At 45.3% G+C, this 26,255-nt stretch overlaps 1 protein-coding gene across 23 annotated transcripts in view; it reads right to left on the reverse strand.

The window, feature by feature from the left end:
• LOC146809181 (uncharacterized) overlaps positions 1 to 26,255 on the reverse strand; it is a 1,126,689-nt gene that overhangs the window by 1,060,192 nt on the left and 40,242 nt on the right. The window contains exon 2 of one of the 23 annotated variants that reach the window (XM_085615986.1): positions 7,898 to 8,160. The exons of the other annotated variants lie outside the window; for them this stretch is intronic. The gene's annotated coding sequence lies outside the window, so the exon portion shown is untranslated. The remainder of the gene's footprint in view (positions 1 to 7,897; positions 8,161 to 26,255) is intronic. 23 annotated transcript variants of the gene reach the window in all.

The following is a 26,255-nucleotide window of genomic DNA, read 5'->3' on the forward strand; positions in this document are numbered from 1 at the left end:
CAGATTGAGGAAAAAGCGACATTAATTGCACAAAGGTGTCCTTAATAAGCATTTCCAAACCTACCCCAGTTAAAGTGCCTAGATCATTACCACCACAGTGCACAATAATAAGGTTAGGCTGTGGGAGATGTAGAAAGGTTTTCACCAAAGGCATTAATTGGTGCCACTTTAACCCTCTCTGACCAATCCACTTGATGTCTACATTTGGCAAAGCAAGGTCTCTCACCATACCTCTTTTCTCTGCAAATTTTTCACTCCAGAAGACATAGCTGTGTCCTACAATCCACACTGTGAACATCTTCAAAGGAGATCTGGATGCACTCAGGAGGTGTAATTCAGTAGAATGGTAAAAAGAAATGAAAGACAGTTTGGAAATGGAGGCATACATATTTTTTATAAAAAAAAAGAACTGATTGGCTGTTTCATACCATTCTACACTAAAAACTAGGCTGTATGTGTAAATTAATAGAAGCATGTTTTGTATTGGTTCAGAAAAATGTGTTACCAAAGAACAGTACTATGGATTTGCTGTAAGGTTTGAAAAGTCAAGCACTCTTGCTCTGTGGAATTGAAACATTGTGTGGCGAACTTCTGACCTAACTCCACACAGCAGTGTTCCATGAGCTGTTGCTATGGTAGCAGGCAGAAGTCAAGTTGGGGGAAGGGTACTAGGCAGAAGTCAAGTTGGGGGAAGGGTACATTTGGAAAAGGGTTGGTTTTCAAGCAATAGAAATGTGTGATTACATTTGAAAAAAAGGGGGAAGCAGTGTGATTTGAAATTAACATCTATATGTGTGGAAAAATAGAGGGAAAGATTGCCATTATCTGGTTCTGCTGAGTGGAGAGAGGTGTAGAGAACAAAGGTCCTGGCTCTGATAATGTGCTGTGGGGTTTTGAGGTTTCAGTCTGTAATGCAAATACATTCAGCATCACTAAGGCTGGTTGCCCTTGCTGGAGTGTAGGCAGTCACCCAGCATACACATGGTTTGTGGTCTGAAAATGCAGTCTGGACATGTGCATTTAAAAAAATCTGAAAAGTGGATTCATAATGTGTCAGTCTGTAAAAGTAATTTTCACTTGCCAACAAAAAAGAGCAGTAAGTGTGCATTCAAATTGGCAAAGATTTTTCGTTTTGTGACTAATGTGAAAACATGACTCTGTGTGCAAATAGGAATTACAGGAAGAGATTTGTTGCGTTTTCCTCTGGTGATTTCACAGTTGCATTAGTAGGAAAAAGGGGGAGTCTCTCAAAAAAAAAAAAAAAAAAATTAAAAAAACCTTGGGTGCGCGCAGGGTGCGCGCACCTCAAAAAAATTTCCCAAAAAAATTTCAAAAAAAAAGTTTTTTTGGTTAAGTTTATAAGTGGCTCTTAAAAGAGCCCTTGAGTTAATGGAGGGAAACAGGAAGAGAAAAACGCAAAAAATGAAAAAAAATCTATGGCCTAGTGCATGAATGCGCATCAAATTTTCTCTGAAGGAGATCAAGACTGGTCTCCCCCACAGAAATAAGTGAACCGCAATCAGTGCACCGTGTAGACAACCTCGCCAAACAAGGTGGACCAACAAGAGGTAAAGAAACAGGTGAAGGCACCATCGCAGCTGAAGTGCTCCCCTGAGCTGCCGAAGATGTGCTCGGCTGAGCTGCTGCTGATGTCGTCGGCTGAGCAGGTGGAGAGTTTTCTTCAGAAGCTCGACGAAAAGATACTGGGTGCATTTTGTCAACATGTCTTAACATAGTGTGAATGCTAAAAGAATATTTCTTGTTAGGATTCCCACGAGATAAGACTTTGTTACAAAGTACACATGTAACTTTTGGTGCATTTACCTTTTTCTCATTCTCTGGAAAAGTGAAAAACTGCCATATAAAGCTGTCTTTCTGCTTCCTGTTCCTCTGCCTCTCAAGAGTGTCCTGGTCACTGTCTGAAGTAGGTTGCTGTTCAGCCATTGTCTCTCAACAACAGAATAGCTCCTTCTCCAAAGGAATCAGAACTAATAATGAGGGGAGTAGGTGTGGTTTGGGAAGAATCTGGAACAGAAAGTACTTCAAACCAATCAAAAGTGATGATTCTTGATCACATGACTTGCAATGAGGGGATTGGGTGTGGTATTGAAACAATTAGAAACTGAAAGTAATGATAACCAATAAGAAATGTTGTTTTATTATGTATAAACCCGAGGTGCGCGCACTGCGCAAGCTCCGTGCGCGCACCCCGTGATGACATATGCGCGAACGCGTAAACGCGCAGGTGCATACGTCATATACGCGCACCTAGCGCGCATACGTTTAACACGCGTATACGCGACCGTTATTGCGTGTAATTTTAGCGTATGCGGAAGTAAACCGCGTCGAGGGCGTAGGACGCATGCGTACGTACGTACGCATACGTACTGGGTGCGCGCTCCCAGCGCGCACCAATAAGTATATTTGCGTACGTAAATAACGTACGCCGGAATTCATAAAAAACATACGAAATAGTACTAGGTGCGCGCTCAGAGCGCGCACCCCAAGAAATTATAAATAAAAAAAAAAAAGAGGACATTAAATAATTAAAAAAATTATAAAAAAAAAATATCCAAATTGAATTATTTAAAAAAATAATTTATAAAAAAATACAGATAATATATAAATGAATATAAAGTAATTTTATTTAAATAAAAAAAAATATCTTTAATTAAAAATACATAACTTAGCATATAAAAAACCATACAAATTCTCAGAAAAAAACATAGGTTTCAAAAACGAAATATTTAGGGATTAGCATTTAAAAAACCTTGCAAATTCACTGAAAAAACCATAGGTTTCACACACGTTATAGTTAGGAATTAGCATTTAAAAAACCTTGCAAATTCACTGAAAAAACCATGGGTTTCACACACGTTATAGTTAGGAATTAGCATTTAAAAAACCTTAGAAATTCAGTGAAAAAACCATAGGTTTCACACATGTTATAGTTAGCTGGACATTTTACTCGTAAAAAACCAATGAAATTGCCCCGTTATAGTTAGTTCAGCTAACTATAACTCGCACGCGCCCGCAATGCACTGCTGATGACGTCACATATTACATCACTCATGACATGGTCAGTGACATCACTCATGACATCACTGATGACATCTCAAATGACATCACTGATGACATCATCCTTGTGATAGAGTGGCAGACCTCCTCTCACCCTAATATAACCTTTGATACACACATTGAATAATAGAGACTAAAATTTTTAAAACAATGGACATACCAATACCAGTTACAACAACCTCTTCAGTAATTCTAAGATCCACATACACATCCACTCATTCACCAACAGTCCTATACAGTCACTCATACATGTACTCACTCATCATATGTACTCATACACCTATACATCCTGTTACACAATGCCACTCATCCATAGAGTTACTCACACACATAGTCACTCATGCTAATAAAGAATCAAACATACATTTACTTGCATACACAGTTATACACACACCACCACACTTACTTCTACAGAAACTTAAACATACTTAGTCATTTAATCAATCACTTATAGAAACACATACTTATTCATACAGGAACTCTTTCAATCTCTCACTCTCACATATACTCACTTATATACACCAATAGTCACATATACTAGTTTAAAACATATGTAGTTACTCATAAAGTCACTATTGAGACAGTCATTCACTCACTAACACAGCCATACACACACTCATCCACCCATATAGTCCTGCACACATGCTGTCTTCAACACATACAAACAGTGAGTGACTCATTCATGTTCGTATGCACTACATAATACCCCCCACCGACCCATGCAGATACTCAGACTGACACTCAAAAAACCAACTAATAACCTATATAGACACCCATGTAGCTACTCACCAACCCATGCAGCCACTTATACAAGTGAGAGACTGATACAGATATTTACATATTTAAACATTACTCACTAAGCCATGTATTCACTATGATACACTTAATCAGTCAGTTACACAATCAATTTTTAAAAAACAAATCATCCATTTAGACACTTATATACCCATTTATTCTTCCATCAACCTTGAGATATACATATATAAAACATATTTAATTTTCAGAAAAACACACATTCACTGGATGATGTCATCAGTGATGTCATTTGAGATGTCATCAGTGATGTCATGAGTGATGTCACTGACCATGTCATGAGTGATGTAATATGTGACGTCATCAGCAGTGCATTGCGGGCGCGTGCGAGTTATAGTTAGCTGAACTAACTATAACGGGGCAATTTCATTGGTTTTTTACGAGTAAAATGTCCAGCTAACTATAACATGTGTGAAACCTATGGTTTTTTCACTGAATATATATATATATATATCAGCTCCAACGCTTGCAGAAAATATTGCATGCACAGGCACTCACGGGGGTTGCTGAAGGTACACTTTTATAAATAGCAGAAGCGTTTCAGCTATAGCTTTCTTCAGTGCTTAAAAGTGTGTCAGTTTCAAAATGCACAGCGCGCCATTTTAAACTTAAATAGTCATTCATTATTGGCACTTTGCATATGATGAAAAATGAAGAAGGACTGATGTTTACTTCTTTTAGCCGCCATGATGGTAGTTTTTAGCCATATCTGCCTTTTATACAAGACGAAATTAGCAATAAGTTCTTACTTTTATGGCTTGTCAGCCGTTATTCAGGAATTTGCCAATATTAATCACCGTCACTTGTGCATTACAATCCAAACATGAAAGTATAGGTTCAGGAATAAGTGAAAATTGAACTAGTGCTTAGCTATGAGTGGTACGCATAAAACATTTGAGCGATTTCATTGACTATAATGTTGTTTCATGTATAATAATATTCTGAGCCATTTACTGGGTGCACATAACAATTGACTTGCATGTAGCTTCTGCCTATGGCCCACATTCCAGCATTATGCTCCACAAATTTAAGACAAAGCATTAACCTGTGATGTAAAACAGGAGAAATAAAGAGATATCTTCCATGTCGCTGAATTGAACAATGTGAAAGCAGAAAACCTGTGATCAATCCCAGCTTCTACACTTGACCATATAGTGCGCTCATAAGCAAATCTCTCTTGTGTTTAATTTAGTGGTCTATCACAAGTGCCAGGAATATGTGTCTGTGATCGTGGGGAGTCGGCGGGCTGGAAAAGCAGGCAAGGAGGCCGTATATAGCGTGCAATATTCTTTGTTTATTGTGTCGGAGCACGTCGGGCAACAGAACAGTACAGGGAGACAAGTCCGAACAGAAAGAGAAAATAGAGCCGGACTCTGGTTTATCCGTCGCGGTTGTCTTCCTGGGGCTCCCCTGACGTCTGGATCGTCGTCGTCCGCCGTAAGGGATGGATGGGCACCTCGGAGGGCAGAGAGACACAAAACGAAAAAAGGAGCCATTAGTCCTGCGGAAATCCGGACTGTTGCCGTCACCGTAACCAGGAGTGAGAAGGATGAGGAGACCGTGAGGGAGGAGGAGGATGAGGAGGTAGGGAAGGGTTGAAGAAAAGAGGGGTGCGCGGAAGAATCGTGCGGGTAGTTATATACAACGTGGATGATGCTATACAATAATTACAAAGATGCCTATCAGGGTGTAATGGCGTGTCTAGGAGAAAGGGTACCTATATACAGGGGGACTATCATACATACGGATACCTAGGGTAATCTACCAAAGGAAGCGGGTACTCACGGGCTCCGCCGTAACTCTCCTCCGAGTTACGGCCGCTCTTCAGCCACCTCCGGAGGACTCCACCAATCTTCCGACCACTCTTCGGGTTCGCCGCTTCCGTCGTCTCCGTCCGCTGCAGCTCCTGCCGAAATCTCCTGCCACGATCCTCCGACGCCTTCGGTTTCACGTCCTCCGTCTTTTCTGTCTCCAGCGTGGATCTGGGAGGAGGGACTTCCGGGATCAGGAGGCAGTCCTTCCGGGATGTCAGCGTTCGGGATAGGTTTCTGCAATAGAGAGAGGGGCGGGGTTTCGGTTGTCACAGACGCTGTGGCTGACGCTCCGGAGCGCGCTCCCTGGATGGTAGGAGTTCTGTGGGAAAGTGGTACTCGGGGTAGGGCGAGTAGGGGAGGCAGGACCCGTGGGAGGGAGACATCCTCACATTCCCTTCCCCTAGCTGTCTTTCTCGTAGGGGGGTTGGACAGTGGATAGCGGGAGAGAAAGTCCGCATTGCCTTGTTCAATACCCTTCCGATGCACCGTTTTGAAGTGGTATGGTTGGAGAGCCAAAAACCACCGCAGAACACGGTCATTGTGTCCTTTGTTCCGAGCCATCCACTCAAGTGGGGCATGATCGGTGAAGATAGTAAAGTCCCGTCATTCTAAGTAATAGCGAAGGCTGTCCACAGCCCATTTAATTGCCAGGGCTTCTTTCTCCACAACGGCAGAGTTCTTTTCTCGGGGGAATAGTTTCCGGCTGAGATAGAGGATGGGTTTTTCATTCCCCTCAGGGTCTTTTTGCGACAGCACAGCTCCTAATCCCTGTTCTGAAGCGTCTGTCTGGAGGAGGAAGGGTTGGGAATAATCAGGGCTGACTAACACAGGACTGGAGGTCAGGGCGTTTTTCAGATTCAAAAATGCATGCCACAATAAGGGCGTCAGGGTTTTTAGGATGGCCTCTGTTTTTATGGATTTTTTCAACAGGTCGGTGAGCGGGGCCGCCCTTTGGGAGAAATTAGGTACGAATCTCCTATAGTATCCAAGGAGACCCAGAAAGGCACGCAGGTCCTTTCGGGTCTGGGGAAATGGAAGGGAATGTATCGCTTTGGTTTTGCTTCTTTGGGGTCGGATTAGGCCCTCTCCCAGGAGGTATCCCAGATATTTCACGGTTTGAGCCGCTAGGGTGGTTTTGGCGGGGTTAATCGTAAAACCATAGGAGCCCAGGGAGGCGATGACGTTGTGTAGATGTTCCAAGTGTTGTGACCAGGTATCGCTATAAATGACTATATCATCTAGATATGCTCCTGCATACTGAGTGTGAGGCCGTAAGAGGTGATTCATGGCCCGTTGAAAAGTGGCGGGTGCGCCATGGAGGCCAAACGGGAGGACAAGGAACTGATATAGTCCTTCAGGGGTGGAAAAAGCTGTTTTCTTTCGGTCTTCTTTTCTAAGGGGTATCTGCCAATACCCTTTACAGAGGTCCAGTGTGGAGATGTATTGGGCTTTTCCTATGCGTTCGACCATCTCTTCGACTCGGGGCAAGGGATACGTGTCAAAGGATGATATCTTATTGACTTCCCGGAAATCGATGCAAAATCTAACAGACCCATCGGGCTTGGGTACAAGCACTATCGGCGAGTTCCAGTTGCTTACTGAGGGTTCTATAATGCCCATTTGTAGCATTTGGTCTTTTTCCTGACGTATAACAGCCCTGCAGGCAAGGAGGCCGTATATAGCGTGCAATATTCTTTGTTTATTGTGTCGGAGCACGTCGGGCAACAGAACAGTACAGGGAGACAAGTCCGAACAGAAAGAGAAAATAGAGCCGGACTCTGGTTTATCCGTCGCGGTTGTCTTCCTGGGGCTCCCCTGACGTCTGGATCGTCGTCGTCCGCCGTAAGGGATGGATGGGCACCTCGGAGGGCAGAGAGACACAAAACGAAAAAAGGAGCCGTTAGTCCTGCGGAAATCCGGACTGTTGCCGTCACCGTAACCAGGAGTGAGAAGGATGAGGAGACCGTGAGGGAGGAGGAGAATGAGGAGGTAGGGACGGGTTGAAGAAAAGAGGGGTGCGCGGAAGAATCGTGTGGGTAGTTATATACAACGTGGATGATGCTATACAATAATTACAAAGAGGCCAGGGTCAGGGTGTAATGGCGTGTCTAGGAGAAAGGGTACCTATATACAGGGGGACTATCATACATACAGATACCTAGGGTAATCTACCAAAGGAAGCGGGTACTCACGGGCTCCGCCGTAACTCTCCTCCGAGTTACGGCCGCTCTTCAGCCACCTCCGGAGGACTCCACCAATCTTCCGACCACTCTTCGGGTTCGCCGCTTCCGTCTTCTCCGTCCGCTGCAGCTCCTGCCGAAATCTCCTGCCACGATCCTCCGACGCCTTCGGTTTCACGTCCTCCGTCTTTTCTGTCTCCAGCGGGGATCTGGGAGGAGGGACTTCCGGGATCAGGAGGCAGTCCTTCCGGGATGTCAGCGTTCGGGATAGGTTTCTGCAATAGAGAGAGGGGCGGGGTTTCGGTTGTCACGGACGCTGTGGCTGACGCTCCGGAGCGCGCGCCCTGGATGGTAGGAGTTCTGTGGGAAAGTGGTACTCGGGGTAGGGCGAGTAGGGGAGGCAGGACCCGTGGGAGGGAGACATCCTCACAGTGTCCCAATCTGCCCTTCATCATTGCCTGCACCTGGGCCTACAAGGAGCGCTATAAAATGCATTACAGGGTCCCACTCCACTGGAGTCACAAGTGCCAGGACTACGTGTCCCAATCTGCCACGGGGCCAGGGAGGTGGCCCCCTTCATCATCGCCTGCACCTTGGCCTACAAGGAGCTTTCTAAAGTGCACTACAGGGTCCCCCAGCACTGGAGTCACAAGTGCCAGTACTACGTATCCCAATCTGTCACAGAGCCAGAGAGACGGCACCCTTTATCATCACGTGCACCTGAGTTGACAAGTAGCACTATACAGCACATTTCAGGATCCAGCTGCACCGGCCATGCCCAGGCAAAACAAGGGCCAAGGGTGGTCCCAGAGGGGACTGGGCAATCACCCTTGATTCTGTGATCGCCCATTGAACTGTGGCAAGGGCTTTTCCTCTGGTACCTGAGCTGCGCTCTCCTCCTTGTAACAGTATCTTTGTTCTGTAACAATGGTTAAACACAAAATTGCAAGGGGACAAAGCGGGCACCTCCAAAACCTCAGGCGGCACCACTCTTGACATATTCGTGATGCAAGCAGCAGAAGTTCTAGATAAAGAAATTGTCCCAGCGGAATGGTGCCTGTCGTTAGAGATGGGAGAGGGGCTTCAGGTCTATTTGCAGTGACAAAGAAGCACAAAGTCACTTTAGAAACATACAGCCACCAGTCCGATGTGATTGTCCAGCAACCACAGTCACCAACGTTTATATCCAGCATGCTGCCAAATTCTGATCCCCTGGAAATTAATGAGGGTGTCAGGCATTGACGAGCCGCCCCTACCCGAACGAGCAAAAAACTACATTTCCCAGCGACCCCCTCCGGAGGGGAGGAGCCACGGACATATACTCGCGTACGGCGCTGGGAGCGTCGTACGTGATACTGACCAGTTCTTTGCCAGGGCGCGTCTGCTTGGATGTTGGCGTTCTCGGTGAGAACGCGAGGAGCGACGAAGCCGCCAACCCCGGGCTCGCTACAGAGCCATTTTTGCTGACCCCACGCTCGGCTGAGCGTCGCGTGACACCCGAGACCGCGGTGTCCCTTTGGCGGCTGCAGCGGACCATCTGCTTCCCCCCACCCGACGCGGAGGAATCCGCCCGAGTCCAAAGCAGTTTCCCGCCTGATTGAGGCGAATTACCAGGGGGGGCCCTGTTCCTAGTAAGGAGTGATTACCGGAAAGGGGTCCCTGGACCATTGGGAAGGCCCGAGAAGAGGTCGGTAAGCCTCTTGACGTCCGTCAAGGAGGTTAAGAGAAACAATAACGTTTTCATTTTTCTTGTGGTTAAAGCCTCTAGACTTCCGGTGAGGAGGTTCAAAGACAGGCTCTTTTTATTTGCTGATTTACGGGCGAACTATGAGGGTGCCCGCCTACTGACTTAAGAGGCCATTCTTGTTGTGACCTTTATAGGGTCTATGGCGTTGGGACGTTGGAAGGAGGAATTGGTTTTTGGAACTACAGTACCCGTTTTCGCAATACAGCCGCCAACTCAAAACTTTGCCTTTACACTCCCCACCGTAGTGGGGGCCTCGCTTTCCTTTCCTTGGTTCCAGGAGTTGGCCGAGTTCTTATCTGATTTAGAGGGATAGGAATGTGGTACGTGTGTGGAGGGATAAGGGTCTATGTTTATTAGGAACATTGAAAGAACCAGTTGCTAATATCAGTCTTGCCTTTTGTGTGTCACAGCTTCCAATTGGTGAGAAACGCATCTTACTAGCAGCACGCCTGAGGGGAGGTTTCACACCCAGAGAAGGAAAACTGCTTTTGGTACGAAAGTGACTTAGCGAGAATGAAATGAGAGTAGACAGGGACCACTATATTGTTAACCATTTGTTTTTCTCGTTTCAGGTATCCCTTCCCTTGCTGTTCCTACCCTACCCTATCCCTCGCTTGATTACCTCTATGCTCTGTAATTGTTTGTCTAGTCAGAGTGTGGGGAAATCAGGAGGTGGACCCCTCTGAGCATCACCCTGATCCTGAGGAGCTTGGACCGTCGTGACAGAGGGGGGCCATTTGTAAAAAGAAATCTAATCAAGCAGGGTCCAGATAGGCCCACTACAGCCACTAGGGTGTCCAGCACCACAAACAGCACTCCCACACCTCTACCTTCAGCAATCCCAACTATTGCAGCCACATCTTCCGACACCAGTGTCATAGAAGCCCCATCTAACTTGGACTGGGATTATGTTTTCAGCACATTTCAGCTCACAGTGACTGCAAGTAGGCCTCGAAGATAAACAGATTATGTAAACTGGAAGCTGCAGTGTCATAGTAATCACAGTCCCATGCCAATTTGTTGAACCAAAGGACCATTGCTCTGGTCCCTGCATGGGGCCATAAAATGCCACATAGTTTGAGTTCTGTTCCAATTGTGGCTCAAGGTTCATCACAGGCTGAACCAGCCTCCTTTGGTCCCTGACCAGGTTCCTATCTGACCATTAACACAAGGGGCTCTGATGTATTGGGAGGGGTGAACCAACACACTGGTGAGCAGGATGGCGACAGAGCCTCACTAAGAAGATACATAGATAAAAAGACCCGGAGACTAAGCTACAACAATTTCCCAACCAGCCTCAACTCTACCTTCCCCTGGACTGTTGTCCCTATGTGGCTATTCTGACTGATATACTGTATCTAAACTCCACCAGAGAAGAACCAACTCTCAAGTTGAAAAACAAGGTCTGCCACTAGTTGTCCCATAACACAGACTTTGATATTAATAAATCCAAGGGCATTTTGTTTGTGAGAAAGGTTGAGTGGGTTGGTTAATCAGTCAAGCATAAGAATTGGGATTGCATTGTGGTCAACTGTAAAAACCCTAGTCTCACTCAACGACTACTCCATTGTGGGGCCAGGAACCAATGTGAGGGTTAAGGCAGCTGCATTAGTATTGCCCTGCTGGGGTATTTTTATAAACATCTTAAACCCCTTCACTCAAGGGGATAGGTTGGAAATCACCATCCTCATGAGAGGGCAGAGGAGCTGTATAAGTGGAGAAGTGTGGCTCAATGATTAGAGCGGCAGACCCTGATGCAGAGGTCTAGCCCGGGACCAGGGTTCAATTCCCCTCCTCGGCGGGTCTTGGGCTCAAAATTCCACGGACCTGATAATTCTTGCCTCGGTGCCATTCCAATCATGGAGTCCCACTCTGCAACTCTGAGCAATAGCTTGCTTAATCTCCACAACGGCCCCCACAACGCTAAGGATGCCTGGCCTCCACCTTGGGGGTGCCCAGGAGTGGACGCCTCACAGGAAAAGCCAGGATGGGTTCCACAGCGGTATTCGTACAAGCACCTTGAGACCCTTGCGGGTGAGTAGTGCGCAATACAAGTATCAATTTACAATTTACAATTCCAGTCTCTAACGAGATCCATCCATTCTCAGATTTGGCATGTGCATATTAACATTATGTGGGAAAGGGTGCTCATTTAGAACCAACTCAATCAGCTGTTTACCAGGAGCACCAAGCCTATGTAGAGATTCATTTAGTAAAAGCAATCCCCTGCTCACAGATCACAACCATGAAGCACTACTTTTAGTGATGCCACCTTTTGTTATTTACTGATGCAACCATTCATCAAGCATACCAAATCTTACTATCCCCAGCTCAAAGTTAATTCTACATCTGACCCTTATGCTCCTAATCAGTCATCCTCACATAGTCCCTCAGTTGAGCTTGGAATACCTGTACATACATCTACACCTCCCCTTTTGTTACTGTCTTGGAACATTGCAGCCAAGAGAGGGAAAATTATGGATCCAGATTGGGGACACTTTATTAATGAACATGATATAATAATTTTACAAGAAACATGGACAGTTGAAAACTTTTTTGGATCTGGTTATTACAATTTTAACATCAAGGCAATACCTTCCAACGCCGGGCGCCCTTTTGCCAGTCTTCTAATATGGATCAAAATAAGCCAAATTTAATCATAAAGAGACTAGAGATTAAAAGTACTAACATTTTACGTCTGTCTATTGGGGTAGAAATTGAAGCAGGATAGATCTTTATAATATATATAATCACAGTGCAGCGCAATAAAGAGTCTCCCACACTACAAATACTTGCTCACCATCTTCCTGTCAGAACAGCCAGCACTCCACTCATAATTGCTGTATATTTCAACACTACCTGAGAGCCGCTAGAAGGCTTAGGTTCAGCAATTGATCTAGAAGATGAAGCTAGAGGTATACCTCTATGGGAGAGCAACCCCTTATTGTCTTGGCCAGTTTCTGCCACTCAGCTTCTATCAATTACTCTGAATCATGGCATGCGGGCAAGTAATGGGAGGTTTCTGTCTGATACACAGTGCACTTATGCATTTGCCTGAGGCGTCTCACAAAGCAGAATTCATGATGTTTTTTTAGACCTTGAACTTAGGAATATGGCGATTTACTTCGAAATTTTAACTAGATCAGACAGTGACCGCAACGCACTGAGGCTCATACTTGATGAAAATTTGTTATAGAATTTCACTGCCCTGGGCACTAAATTTGAGACAATTGTAACTCTAGGCACTAATAAAAAATATATTAAATGGTCTAAACTCTGTTTTGATACTCAAACACAAACAGAGCTATATGACACTTTTAATTTAATTTTTAAAACACTTACTGGGTATCTTCTTGATATATCATTTTTGTTAGACCACCTTGATAATTTATTTAGCGCCTTACAGGTGTTTTGAACTAAGGTTCTAAAATGTAAAAGGGGGTCCCCACAGCTGTCCTCCACCTGGTTCTCTAATGAATGTCATCTTGCAAATGAACAACTAACTGAAGCTGTTAAAAAGGGATCCAGAGAGGCAATTGCTTCCGCCTGTGTAAATTACAAATGCATTACTTCATCCTCTAAACAGAGCTTGGTTAGCCATGGTTGAGGCAATAAAAAATAATAACTCCCATGATATTTTGGCACATTTTCTCACGTGGTAGTCCTAGATTTTATATTTTCTTATGATTGGCAATTTAACTATACATGTGGGTAGGTCACTTCTCCAACATTCATGCCCAAACCAACACAGAGATTGTTTCAACTAACGTAGTGGCGTTGATATTGGGAAACTTTACTACTGATGAGCCAATTCGCTTTACCCTCCAAGAAACACTTGGAGCCATCCAGGCTATGCAACCTGCAAAGGCACCTAGCCCTGGCAAAGTCCCTGGTGACTTGTTTCACTCTGAGCCCTCTATATGGGTCCCTTACATAAATGCACTGTCTAATGGGATACTGGCAGGTGGGAACGTTCCAGATTCTTGGCCATCCGCAGAGATTATCTCAGTATTTAAAAAGGACAACAGAAATGTTCCTGGCTACACTACTGGACTAGATTGATGAGGCCTCCATTCTGTCCCTATTATAGGCAGGCTTTCAAGCCAAGGTGAGCATGATAGATCAAATCTTTTGCTTTTATCTCATCGCTTCAAAATATCTTAAGCTCTCCAAGGATCCTCTATACATTGCTTTAGAGGATCTGAGGGCAGCCTTCAATCTTGTCCCCATGCAGCATCAGTGGTGCACTTTAGCATCTATGTTAATGTTAATGTTAATGTTAGTGTGTATTTGTAAAGCGCTCGTACGCCGGGTTGGCTTCATGGCGCTGGCAGACATCTTGACAAGGCAGCGGAATCTAATCCTGAGTGAACTGCCAGGTTTTCAGGAGTTTCCTAAATGGAAGGAGATCAGTGCATGTACGAAGCTCAAGAGGGAGGGAATTCCACAACTTGGGCGCAAGAGTGGCGAACCTGCGGCCTCCAAGACGGGCCCTCTTGAAGTTCGGACTAGTAAGAAACGAAAGGTGAGAGGATCTTAAGTAACGAGTGGGGGAGTACCTGAGTATAATGTTGTTGATAAATTCCGGACTGGTACAGTGTAAAGCCTTGAAAATAAGGCAACCGGTTTTGAAAACACAGCGACGTGACACCGGAAGCCAGTGTAATTTCCTCAGCAGAGGAGAGGCAGGTTGCCATTTAGGTTGGTGGTAGATCAGACGGGCAGCCTGGTTTTGGACCAACTGAAGGCGTTTGAACAGATAATGGGGCATTCCCAGGTAGACCGAGTTGGAATAGTCTAAGTGGGATAGCACAGTAGAGATCATAGCTTGGACCAAAGCTTCATGAGTGAGAAAGCGATGAATTTTCCTAATTTTTCGCAGTTGGTAAAAACACTTGGACACCACTGCTCCAACCTGGGCTTTTAAGGATAGACCACTATCCAGAAGTACCCCCAGAGTCTTGGCGGAGCTAGAGGGGATAGGAGGTGGGCCGAGTGAATGAGGCCAATATTGGGGGCCCCAGTGCTTAAGGCTGTCCCCGGTAAGGACCACTTCCGTTTTTCCAGGATTTAGTTTCAGGTGGTTCAGATCCATCCAAGTTTGGATGAACAACATAGTCTCCTGGAACTCCGTGACGGAGTCATTAGACCCGTCAACCCTGAGAAGGAGCTGCAGGTCATCAGCATAGTTGAGAACCAGTACCTTTCTCTCTTTCAAAGATTTAATCAGAGGGGACATATAGATGTTAAACAAGTGAGGGGAGAGGGCCGAGCCCTGAGGCACCCCACAAGTAGTAGTGTGAAAGTCAGAAGAGAATTGGCCGAGGCGCACTGCTTGAGAGCGGTCCCTCAGAAAAGAGGAAATCCATTGAGCCGCTGTACCTGAGACTCCAATCCCCCTGACACGGTCGACCAAGATGTTTTGGTCGACCGTGTCAAAGGCCGCAGACAGGTCCAGCAGGACCAAAGCACGAGGACACCCTTTATCAGCAAAATCCCGTAGGCTATCCATAGCTGACAGGATCACGGCTTCGGTAGAATGTGCGGGACGAAAACCTGCCTGATGGGAGTCCAGATGTTTGTACATCTCCAAAAAGTTGGAGAGGCATTTAGCTACGTAACTCTCCAAGACTTTGGCCAAAAAAGGTAACAGAGATAAAGGACGATAATTGGCGAGGGTTGCCGGATCGGCTCCCAGCTTTTTCAAGAGGGGGACCACTGTGGCTTTTTTAAAAGCGAGAGGAACTATGCCAGATGTAATAGATTTGTTCAATAAGGCAAGGGCCGGGCCAGGATGGATCGCAAGGCACTCTTTCAGAATATGGGGTGGGCAGCAGTCCGCGGGAGCACCTGACTTAGTATCCATTAAGAGAGACTGGAAGGTCTCTTCACTGATCGGATGGAAGCTATTGAGGGTGCTGTTGTTACACTGCTGAGCCGGGGCATTCTGCTGAGGGGGATGAGAAGGTATACTACTTTTTATTAGGGTTATCTTATCAATAAAATAGTCATTCAGGGAATCACATAATTCCTGGGAAGGCGCGGCCTTTCTTATTGTGCGTTCAGGGTTGGAGAGTTCATCTATAACAGAAAATATAATTTTAGAGCTATGATTGGACTTTAGGATGCGGTCAGAAAAAAAGGCAGTTTTGGCTGTCAAAATGTTTTTCCTGTAACCTTTATGCGCCGTGATGTACTGGGATCTTTTTTCAGGGGAGTATTGTTGGCGCCAGTGTCTCTCCAATTGACGTACAGTCAGTTTCTGTGCTTTAAGATCATCCGAAAACCATCTGTTAGTTTCAGTCCGACGCAGTAATTTGACTCTCTTAAAAGGAGCGTGTTTATTACTGGCCTCAATAAGCCACCTAGATACCTTATTTTCCAGAATGTTAACATCAGAATGATGTAGAACTGGAATGGAGTCTGCTGATGTATTATAAAAATCTTCTTTTTTAATAAGGCTCCATTTCCTGACCATGCCTCCTCCCCGTGCTTTGGTTGTCGGAGGGGCAGATCTCATGATTTGAAATTTCAGTAGATGGTGATCGGACCAAATACAAGGTAACACAGAAGGGATGGTAATATTCAGGTTGGTAGCCCAGATTTGGTGCAAGATTCGGCCCTTAACATGAGTTGGAGATGGAACAGACTGAGATAGATTGAGGTTTTTAAGTAGATCAGACATCTCTGCAGAATGCGGACCTTCATTAGGGTCGCCATACTAATAATTAAAGTCTCCTATCAGGAGAACCCTAGCATGTTCAGTGACTAGCGTAGCTATCTGTTCACTTAGAGCCAGTGGGAAGGAAGGCCTCGGTTTAGGTGGTCTATACAATAGGACACAGACCAAGGAGTCATTAGCTGACTCCAGCTTAATCACTATGTTATCCGTGTCTGCAAGAGGTAGACAAGTCAGAGAGCAGAAAGTGAGGTCAGAGTGGATAATGGCAGCCACATCACCACCTGACTTGCCTGGGCCTCTGTTGGCCGATATGATGTAGTAGTCAGGGGGGAGTGCTGCCAGTATATCCGGGGCAGAATCATCGGTGAGCCATGTCTCGGTCAAAAGCAGGACATCAGGTTTGTCCATAATCCGGAGAGAATAAATGTCCAGCTGATGTTTCACCAAGGAACGGGTGTTAAGGTAATAAAATGACAGAGGGACTGCTCTGTGCGTAGTCTGAATAAGGGGGTGCAGATTACAGGCCGTGGCAGGCAGGAGCTCCGGAAAACTATTACGTGCAGTGAATAGCTTGTTAGCAATTAGGATAGGAGAGACCTTACTAGCAGGTTGGCCATACATGTTATGCATCGCCTTCAATGTCTCAGGTGGATAAGTTATGGTCCGACCGGAGTAGCTGGCCCCTGGGTCCGGAGGGGCGTGGACGGGCGCAGACGGGCTTGCCTTTAGCGCGCCTTTGGCGCGCTGTTGGCGCGCCAAAGGCGCGAGCGTGAAGGCATCTACAATTTATTCCCCTGGCGTGAGTGCGTCTACAACGCTGTCCGGGCCCTCACCCAATATGGCTGCCAAAGTTAGCGTAGGCGTCTGCCTCCGTCTTCAGAACACCGCGACGAGCGATGCAGGGTCAGACAGTGAGGCAGGACAGCGAATGCTGCGTGAGGTGATCCCCGGTGAGTGCAGGTTTAAAAGCAAAGTATAAAGAGCAATATTAAGAGAATGACAGTATATTAAAAAAAGGGAGCTCCCGGCTTCCGCCTCAGGAGTCAGTCTGGGTGCGGCGCGTGCGCGAAGGCATCTACAATTTACCCCCCCGGCGTGAGTGTGTCTACAACGCTGTCCGGGCCCTCACCCAATATGGCTGCCAAAGTTAGCGTAGGCGTCTGCCTCCGTCTCCAGAACACCGCGACGAGCGATTCAAGGTCCGACAGTGAGGCAGGACAGCGAATGCTGCGTGAGGTGATCCCCGGTGAGAGCAGGTTTAAAAGCAAAGTATACAGAGCAATATTAAGAGAATAACAGTATATTAAAAAAAGCGAGCTCCTGGCTTCCGCCTCAGGAGTCAGTCTGGGGTCTGTGGTCTATGGACATAGATCATGCATTATTAAATATAATCATAAGACTACATGATAATAATTTTGCTCAAGTCAGATGGGGTGGATGGTGAGCGGACTGATCATATATACGTAGGGTGTGGGGTACGCCAAGGGTGCACACTCACGTCAACACTGTTTTCATTGTACATAAATGATGCAGTTAAACACTTATGTGATTGTGTTTATGATCTCCAAGGATAGGTGGGAGTTCCATCCCTGCGCTGCTCTCTGCAGACAATGCTCTTCTGCTCTCATGAACTCCGTCTAGGCTCCAAAATCTTCTGGAGAAATTCACTGAATTCTGTGACATCTGCAGATGTGGGTTTTTAACGAAGGGGTCTACTCTGTAGGTGCCTGAGAAATTTGATTATCTGGGGATAAGAATTGATAAATCTAGAATAAGAAAATCATAAAAGTGAACTAACACTGCTACATCATTAGCAATTGCAAAGAGGTTCAAGGTGACCACTCCCATATCCATTTCCCCTGTCATTGAAGTTTACAGGGAAAAAACTCCAGTTGTAATAGTGTATGGAGCAGACATTTGGGGGATTGGAAACATTCAAGGATTAATTTAAATGAAAACAGCTTCTTGAGATCCTTGCTCAGTTTAGCACAAGGAACCACTGTGATCCCCTTATTTTTCAATACTGGACTCAAAATGGTTGGTTATATGGCAGCGTTGAAACCTCATTTATACTGGGTGAGGCCATGGTCTACTCCGGAACTCTATTACAATGACTTGGCATTTGAGTAAATGTTGAATTTGGGTAAAACACAGCTTCCACCTTGATTTGAGTACATCAAATTCTATCTTAACGACTTACTGGAACAATACCTCTTTAATTAACTCAGGTAGAAATGTGTTAGAAATGGGGTCTCTAGTTGGCAGTGGCATGCACCCTGCTCAAGTAGGGACTCTCACTTTAGTGAGGGTAAGTAAGTTACATACCTAAGATAACCCTTATAACCCCCTTGCTAGCTTGGAACAGAGCAGTCAGGCGTATCCCAGAAGCAATGTGTAAAGTATTTGTATGCACACACAGTAACACAGTGAAAACACTACAAAAGGTCTCCACTCCAGTTGTTATCTGAATCAAAAAAGACAAAAATCCAACATACACAAGTCAAGATATGATTTTTTAAAGAATAATTAAAGTTGTAGGCCCTAAAAATCAATGGTTGCACTTGATCAGAACAAAGTACCTTAGATGTATCAGAAATCAAAGACGGTGCGAGGCATAAGGAAGGTGAAGCTTTGAAAAAGGAGGTGATGTGTCTGTTTCTGACTGCTAGGAAAGGGAGGTGAAGGATTGTTTGTGGGCACAGTACCTCAGTTCCTTACAGCAGTGTTGATGAAGAAATCAGCTCCCAGGAACGATGCGTCAAACGTCAGTTGGCGCTATGTGGATTCCACAGCACTGAAGCAGGTGCTGTGTCAAAGTCGGGGCAATTCATCACAGAATTTGGTGATGCAGTGCTCGAGATTCATGCAGCGGTGATGAAAAGCTGGGGCCTGCGTTGTAAGCCGCAGTCATTGCATCAAGCGGGATCATACTCCGGTGCAGACAGCGGCAATGCAGCGCATTTTGGTGGCGTTGCGCCGGTTCCAAACAATGCTTGGAGTCGATACACGGATTTTCTTTTTTGTATCAGCAGAACTCTCTTCCAAGAGCTCAGGAACTGGATTTGGCACCACTTGGCGGAGTAGGATTCACAGCAGCAGAGTCCAGGTGATTGCAGCTAAAGTCTTTGGTGGCTCTGAGACTTCTTGCCAAGAGGCAAGCTCAAATCAAGCCCTTGGAAGCAGGACATAGAAATCAAAATCCAGTCCTTTCTATCCCAGGACAGAACAGCAAGCAGCAGGCCAAACACAGTAAAGCAAACAGCAAAGTGGCAGTCCTTCCTGACATCATTCCAGCTTTCAATCCTCGCAGAATGTCCTCAAACCAGAAGTGTTTTAAGTATATGGCATCACCGGTCCAGTACTTTTACCCATTTCAGCTTTTGTAGTTGACAAATTTCATAGAAAAGTCTTTGTAATGCACAGGACCCTGCCCTTCCTTGCCCTGGTTCCAGACACACTACAGGGGGTGGAGACCTCTTTGTCTGAGGACAGGCACAGCCCTATTCAGGTGATAGTGTCAACTCTTCCCACCACTCTGGCTCTGGAAGGCACAGCAACCTGGAGATGGGCCATCAAGATATGTAGAGCACACCTCAGCTCCCTTTATGTGACTGTCTGTCGTTAATGCTCAAACAGCTCAACTGTCACCCTGACCCAAACATGTATTCAGAGACAGGTAGAGGCACAGAACGGTTAAAGTAAGAAAATGCCAACTTCCTAAAAGTACAAGACACACAATTAATGGACAGGACAAATCAAAACATTCACCCCAGTCATGAAATCTGGGTTAAATCCATCATTCTTTTGCTCACCATGACACACCAGTTTAGATCCGGCCATATGCAAATCAGTCTTGACCCTGTGCCTCATGGGACCAGTCCAGCCCAAACCACCAAGCCAGGTCTTCCCTAGACCTGAAACAAGCATCCTAGGACCAATTTCGGGGTTTCACCCCTCATCAGCCGGGATAGCTTGAATCCAGTGGCACGGTGGCATTTTCAGACCTGCAATTTAAAACCCAACTTCACTAAAAGATGTGTTTTTAAATTGTGAGCCCAGAGGCACCAAACTCTGATTTTCTTTCATCTCCCAATTGGAAGACACCAAACTCCGATTTTCTATCAGCTCCCAATTGGAAGATACACTTATAAGATGTTACAAGGCAGCTCCAATTCTAGCCTATGAAAAAGAAAGGCCTTGCAGTAGTGAAAAATTAAATTAGCATAATTTCACTACCAGGACATGTAAAAGACAACAGTACATGTCCTACAATTTTAACACACCACGTCCTGCCCATGGGGTGGCACAATCAGTGTTGCAGGCCCACTCGTTGCATTTGATATACAGGCCCAGAGCGCACACAGGGAACTGTACTAGGGACTTACTAGTAAATTAAATATGCCAATCATGGAGAAACCAAATACCAGACAGGGAGCACTTGAACTTTAGCACTGGTCAGCAGTGGTAAAGTGTCCAGAGTCCAAAAGCCAGCAAAAAATGAAAGGCAGCTCCACCCTCCTGCCAGCAGATGGCCCATTAAGATACACTTATTCCTTCTATTGTGTGACTGTCTAAGGACAATCCGCAAAGTCTGTCAGCTATACCCAGTCATTGTACCCAAGACAGGCTTCAGGCACAAAGGGCAGGAAAATGCCAACTTTCTAAAAGTAGCATTTTTTCAAAATTGTAATTGTATTTCTATAACGCTTACTACCCCTGAAATGGCGTTGAACCGCTTTCCAGAGTGTAGCATTCTACTCTGGAACCCAAAGTGGATTAGTGGTGGATTAGTAAAGGGAAATATAAGTCACTAATTAGAGCAGCGGACAAGTGAATCTGTTAGTTGGATTGAATAGGAAAAAGGAGGGATAGAGAAGGGAAGAGTCTAGAAGGGTTGTTAGGAAGATCATAGTAGTAAAATTAGGATTGGGATAAGTCAACAGAGAGATAGAGGCTGGAGGAGTCTAAAGTCTTTATTTATAGGTTTTATATAGTGCATGCATATATAAAGAGAAATACAATTGTTAGGCAGGCAAGGTAGTTACAATATGTGGACATTAGAATAGAATGAATTAAAGGGATGAATGAGAATCAATCAATCGACCGACGCAATAGATTTAGTTAGATTGGATGTGAGCTTTGGGAACATAGTTCAGTTTGCATACGTGCTAAAGAAAGTTGAGCAGTGGGTATTTAAGGTCCCGTTTGAAACAGGAAAAGGAGGGGTAGCAGCGGACATCTCTGGGGAGTGAGTTCCAGATCCTAGGTGCATTTCCAGAGAATGAACATGTCTAGGAGGATTTATTTTTCAGTTTGGGAGGGATGAGAAGAAGTGAGTTGGAGCTTACCCGAGTCTTGGCTATTCCTACTTTCGAGAGTTTGGTATCTAGATAGTTGGGGGTTATGAGTGCAAAGGGATTTGTCGGTGATGCAAGCAATTGAGTTTGAGGTTCTTGAGAGCCGGTGAGATGTGTTCAAATTGTTTAAAACCTGTTAGGAACTGGGCCACCATGTTGAGAACTGTTCTTCGGGGGTAAGGTGACTTTTCGGAGTTCCTGTGGGGATAGTGTTGCCTTAGTCCTGTTTTGAGAGGACTTAAAATCATGAGGCTGGATGAATGACTTGATTTTCTTCAGGTATTTTAATGTGTAAAGCACTTCTTCATCTGAATTGTTGAAGTGGCCCTATATTGACATGTTTTTGTACAGGCTGATGCCCAGAGACTTTACGGAGTTGAACAGTTTGAAAGAACAATTTAGGGAATCCAAGTTCTTGCGCCAATTTTGGATTGGCAAAGGGTGGTTTTTGGGAGAGAAAAGTACTAGTTCAGTTTTGTTGGGATTTAACTTTATGTGGTTAATGTTCAGCCAAGTTTGCGTTATCTTGCTCAGTGTATTGTTCAGATGTAGGATGTCACTGGGTGATTTAATTTTGTAGTAGAGGTGGGTGTCATCGGCATATAGGTGATATTTGACCCCTTCTTGATTCTGGATAACAGTAAGGGTTTCCAAGAAGAGATTGAAAAAGAATGAAGAGATAATTGAGCTTTGGGGTACAACTTGAGGAACTAGTATTGGTTTTGAGAGACAGTTGTTGATTTTTATTTGTAGTGAGCAATGTTGCAGGTAAGATGTGAACCATCTTAGGACTGTGCCATTGATTCCAGTGCACACCATCTTCCTGTCAGAACAGTCAGACACTTGAATGTCTTGAGTAACGCAGGGTGATTTAAGGTATCAAAAGCCACAGAAAAGTCGATTAGGAGGCATGTGTCACCTTCATCTAAGGATCTGTCAATTGCATCCTAGATATTGAGCACAGCTGTTTCTGTGCTGTAGACTTTCCTGAATCCTGATTTGAAGGTATCATGAAGGTTGAATTGGTCTATATGCTGGTTAAGTTGTAGTAGGACACACTTCGCCATTGTTTTGGCTAGGAACAGGAGGTTGGTGATACGTCTGAGGTTATTGAAGTCAGAATAGTCACTCTTCCCCGGTTTATTTGAGTATGTGTGTAATTTGGCCTTCTGGTTCATTGTGATGTAAGATTTGCTAAAAGAATCAGCTTCCAGAGTGGATATGGGGCTCAGAGCTTAGGGGGTCTGTGGGACAAACGACTCAAGGGAATCAAGGTCCAATGGGTGTGTCGGCTGACAGTTGGAGAACCTATAGGAGGAGACATTTTCTCCATACCAGGAGTGTGATAGCAGGTTCACTTGGCTTGAATCGAGAGTTCCTTTTGTAGATGTGAGATGTTTTTTATTCTGTTCAGTGAAAGAGCTACGGAAGTATGTCCTTGTGGCTTCTATCTCTGAAAGAGGGAGGATAAGTGGCAGGTCTTGTGTTTAAAGAGGGTGAGTGAGCTTCACTATAGGGGAGGCCGGAGTCATTGATTTTGGAATGGGAGACAGTTTTTGCAACCTGAGTAGGTTCTACATTATGATAGAAGGTTGAGTCTGTAGGGGCATTAGTGGCAGATGGAGTTGATTTTGGGCTGTCACCATCGGGTTCGGGGGTTGTGTGCCAGTGAGTTTAGTTATTGTATGTTAGTTGTTTAGGGTGGGTGCAAGTGAAGTAAATCTCAAGAATACTTGGTGGGGCTTGTGTACAGGGGGCAGCAAGGTTGCAAAGAGTGTCAGAGGGTGCAGCAAAGGTGCAAAGCGAGTCAGTGGAGTCAAGGAGGCCAGAAGGTTCTGGGTTGACGGTCAAAGGGATAGGGAGTAGGGGAGTTTGGGGCACATGGCCATGTTGTACAAATGAAGTGACGGGAAGTAACAGTCAAAGATTGTGAGGTGATGGTCTGTAGCTTGTATAAGTGTGTTCCCTGTCCTGAAACTTGAAATGGAGATTTCCCCTATAAAGGTTAGGGAGGGGGAAGTGGTGAATTTAGTTCAATAAGGGATTTTGATTGATTCAGTAAATTGAAGGTGGAGAAGAGAAATGTTTCTCTACTCTGCTGGGTGTTTTGAGTAGAAGACAAAATTGGTTTTCCTGTTGCTATTGCTCATGCTGTGGTAGGTATTGGCTATTAGTGTTTTGGAAGTTGTTTAAGTAGGCTGTGTTTGAAATTCTTTTTTGCACTATTAGAGATCATTTTAGGATAGCTGATGCTCCATGAGTTTGGGCCATATCTTGTGAATTCAGCATCAAGGGATTTGGGGAGGAACATGGTTAGAGATGTTAAATGTCTGGGCAAAGACGTCCAGCAAGTTTAGGAGAGGTAAGGCAGTGCTGAGAATTGAAGGGTGGTAAGGGTACTATAAAGGTATAAAGGAGTATAGCTTCACACTGAATACGTTTATCTCATTTGAAGTGCAGGGGCAATAATCTGTCTTACACTCAATGAGGGAATAAGTTTAATATTCATATAACTTGGATGCCTGGTAGCTGAATCGGTGAGCAGCAGGGATAGTTGCTGCAGTAGACTATGAGTATCAACCTGTCTAGTGAGACCCTGGGTGTAGCAACTGCGAAAGGCACAATGGACTTTTTTTTCAAGCTGTACAGAGTAATTGAGATGCATTCATTCACGATGGAAAAATAGATCAGGACTAACTATTTGGGTATAGGAAGTGCCCTCCCAAACAACACATTATTGCGGAGATGCGATCTCCAGAAAAAGATACAGTACATAAGGGGTAATTTTTCTGATAAACTAATTTAAATTGTATCTAGGTGAAGCATTCAGATGAGTGCATAGTGGTCATTAGGCTGCTTCTAGATCTTGGAACAGTGCTTTCGGTGTTTGTTTTAAATCTTGGCAATTTGCACAGTGAGAGTCACAAGGGGTTCCAAGATGTCTTCTCCAGATTCAGTGAAGGAGCTGGCTGGGGTCAAGTTGTTCTGAAGGTGCATAGTCCTTCCTGAATTTCAGTGACCTCCCTCATAGTAAGGTGTATAGTCCTTCAAAAGTTTAATCATCCTTACTAGAGGGGGGAGGCTCCAGGGTGAACAAGGAAACAAGTTTTTCCAAAACGCGTAGAGTTGTATATTGCCTAAAATAAAACTCTGCCTTAAAGCACTTGGGAGCCGTGAAGCATAGTTTTTTCCTGACGAAGAACTACAATGGAGTGTTGGATATTTGGGTTTCGCTAACCTGTCACGGCCCGCCGTCATGAAGCAGCTCGAGTTGAAGCGATTTTGTGTTTGGTGTATATATATATATATATCAAAAGGAAGATCACTTGGCTGAAAGCAATCCAAGGACACAACGGGGAAAGTTTCAGGAATCCTTTATTCACAAAGCGAATTGCGGCATAATGCATTTCGGCTTCCTAGCCTTCGTCAGACGCCGCTTTCAACTGGTTCACATCTTCTCCCTCCTTTGAAGTTGCTACGACGCTCCCATTGGTGGGAGAACAGCTGACCATGCACCTATCAGGATAGCTGTAGTCAAATGGGAGACTACAGATCCCAGCGTGCATCTGGATGGTATACTGCAACAGGGTCAGGGTCAAATTGTGCTCGAATGAGCGCTGTGTTTGCCTCGCAAATGGGGGGGGCCATGTAGTGGCAGATGTTCGCCATAATAAAAGTGTCAGGGATTCCCTCCAGTCCCCAACGTCCAGCCACAATAATTGAACAAGCCGGGCCGTGGGGCAAGCTGTAATAAACTTGCCTCCCCGTGCAGTCACAGGCTGCTCCTGGCAGCGGCACTGGCAAGGCCCATTCTCATGGCGGACCTGGGATGAATCAATCCCTTGATGCAAAAAAGTTTGTTGCCAGCAAAGTCCCAGGCCTCTTGATGGACGGGTCCTTGTTAACGCGCTCCTGGCAGACGCGGAAATATCAAAAGGAAGATCACTTGGCTGAAAGCAATCCAAGGACACAACGGGGAAAGTTTCAGGAATCCTTTATTCACAAAGCGAATTGCGGCATAATGCATTTCGGCTTCCTAGCCTTCGTCAGACGCCGCTTTCAACTGGTTCACATCTTTTCCCTCCTTTGAAGTTGCTACGACGCTCCCATTGGTGGGAGAACAGCTGACCATGCACCTATCAGGATAGCCGTAGTCAAATGGGAGACTACAGATCCCAGCGTGCATCTGGATGGTATACTGCAACAGGGTCAGGGTCAAATTGTGCTCGAATGAGCGCTGTGTTTGCCTCGCAAAAGGGGGGGCCATGTAGTGGCAGATGTTCGCCATAATAAAAGTGTCAGGGATTCCCTCCAGTCCCCAACGTCCAGCCACAATAATTGAACAAGCCGGGCTGTGGGGCAAGCTGTAATAAACTTGCCTCCCCGTGCAGTCACAGGCTGCTCCTGGCAGCGGCACTGGCAAGGCCCATTCTCATGGCGGACCTGGGATGAATCAATCCCTTGATGCAAAAAAGTTTGTTGCCAGCAAAGTCCCAGGCCTCTTGATGGACGGGTCCTTGTTAACGCACTCCTGGCAGACACGGAAATATCAAAAGGAAGATCACTTGGCTGAAAGCAATCCAA

Source organism: Triturus cristatus, chromosome 7 (assembly GCF_964204655.1).
Source record: "Triturus cristatus chromosome 7, aTriCri1.1, whole genome shotgun sequence".
Classification (NCBI taxonomy): domain Eukaryota; kingdom Metazoa; phylum Chordata; class Amphibia; order Caudata; family Salamandridae; genus Triturus; species Triturus cristatus.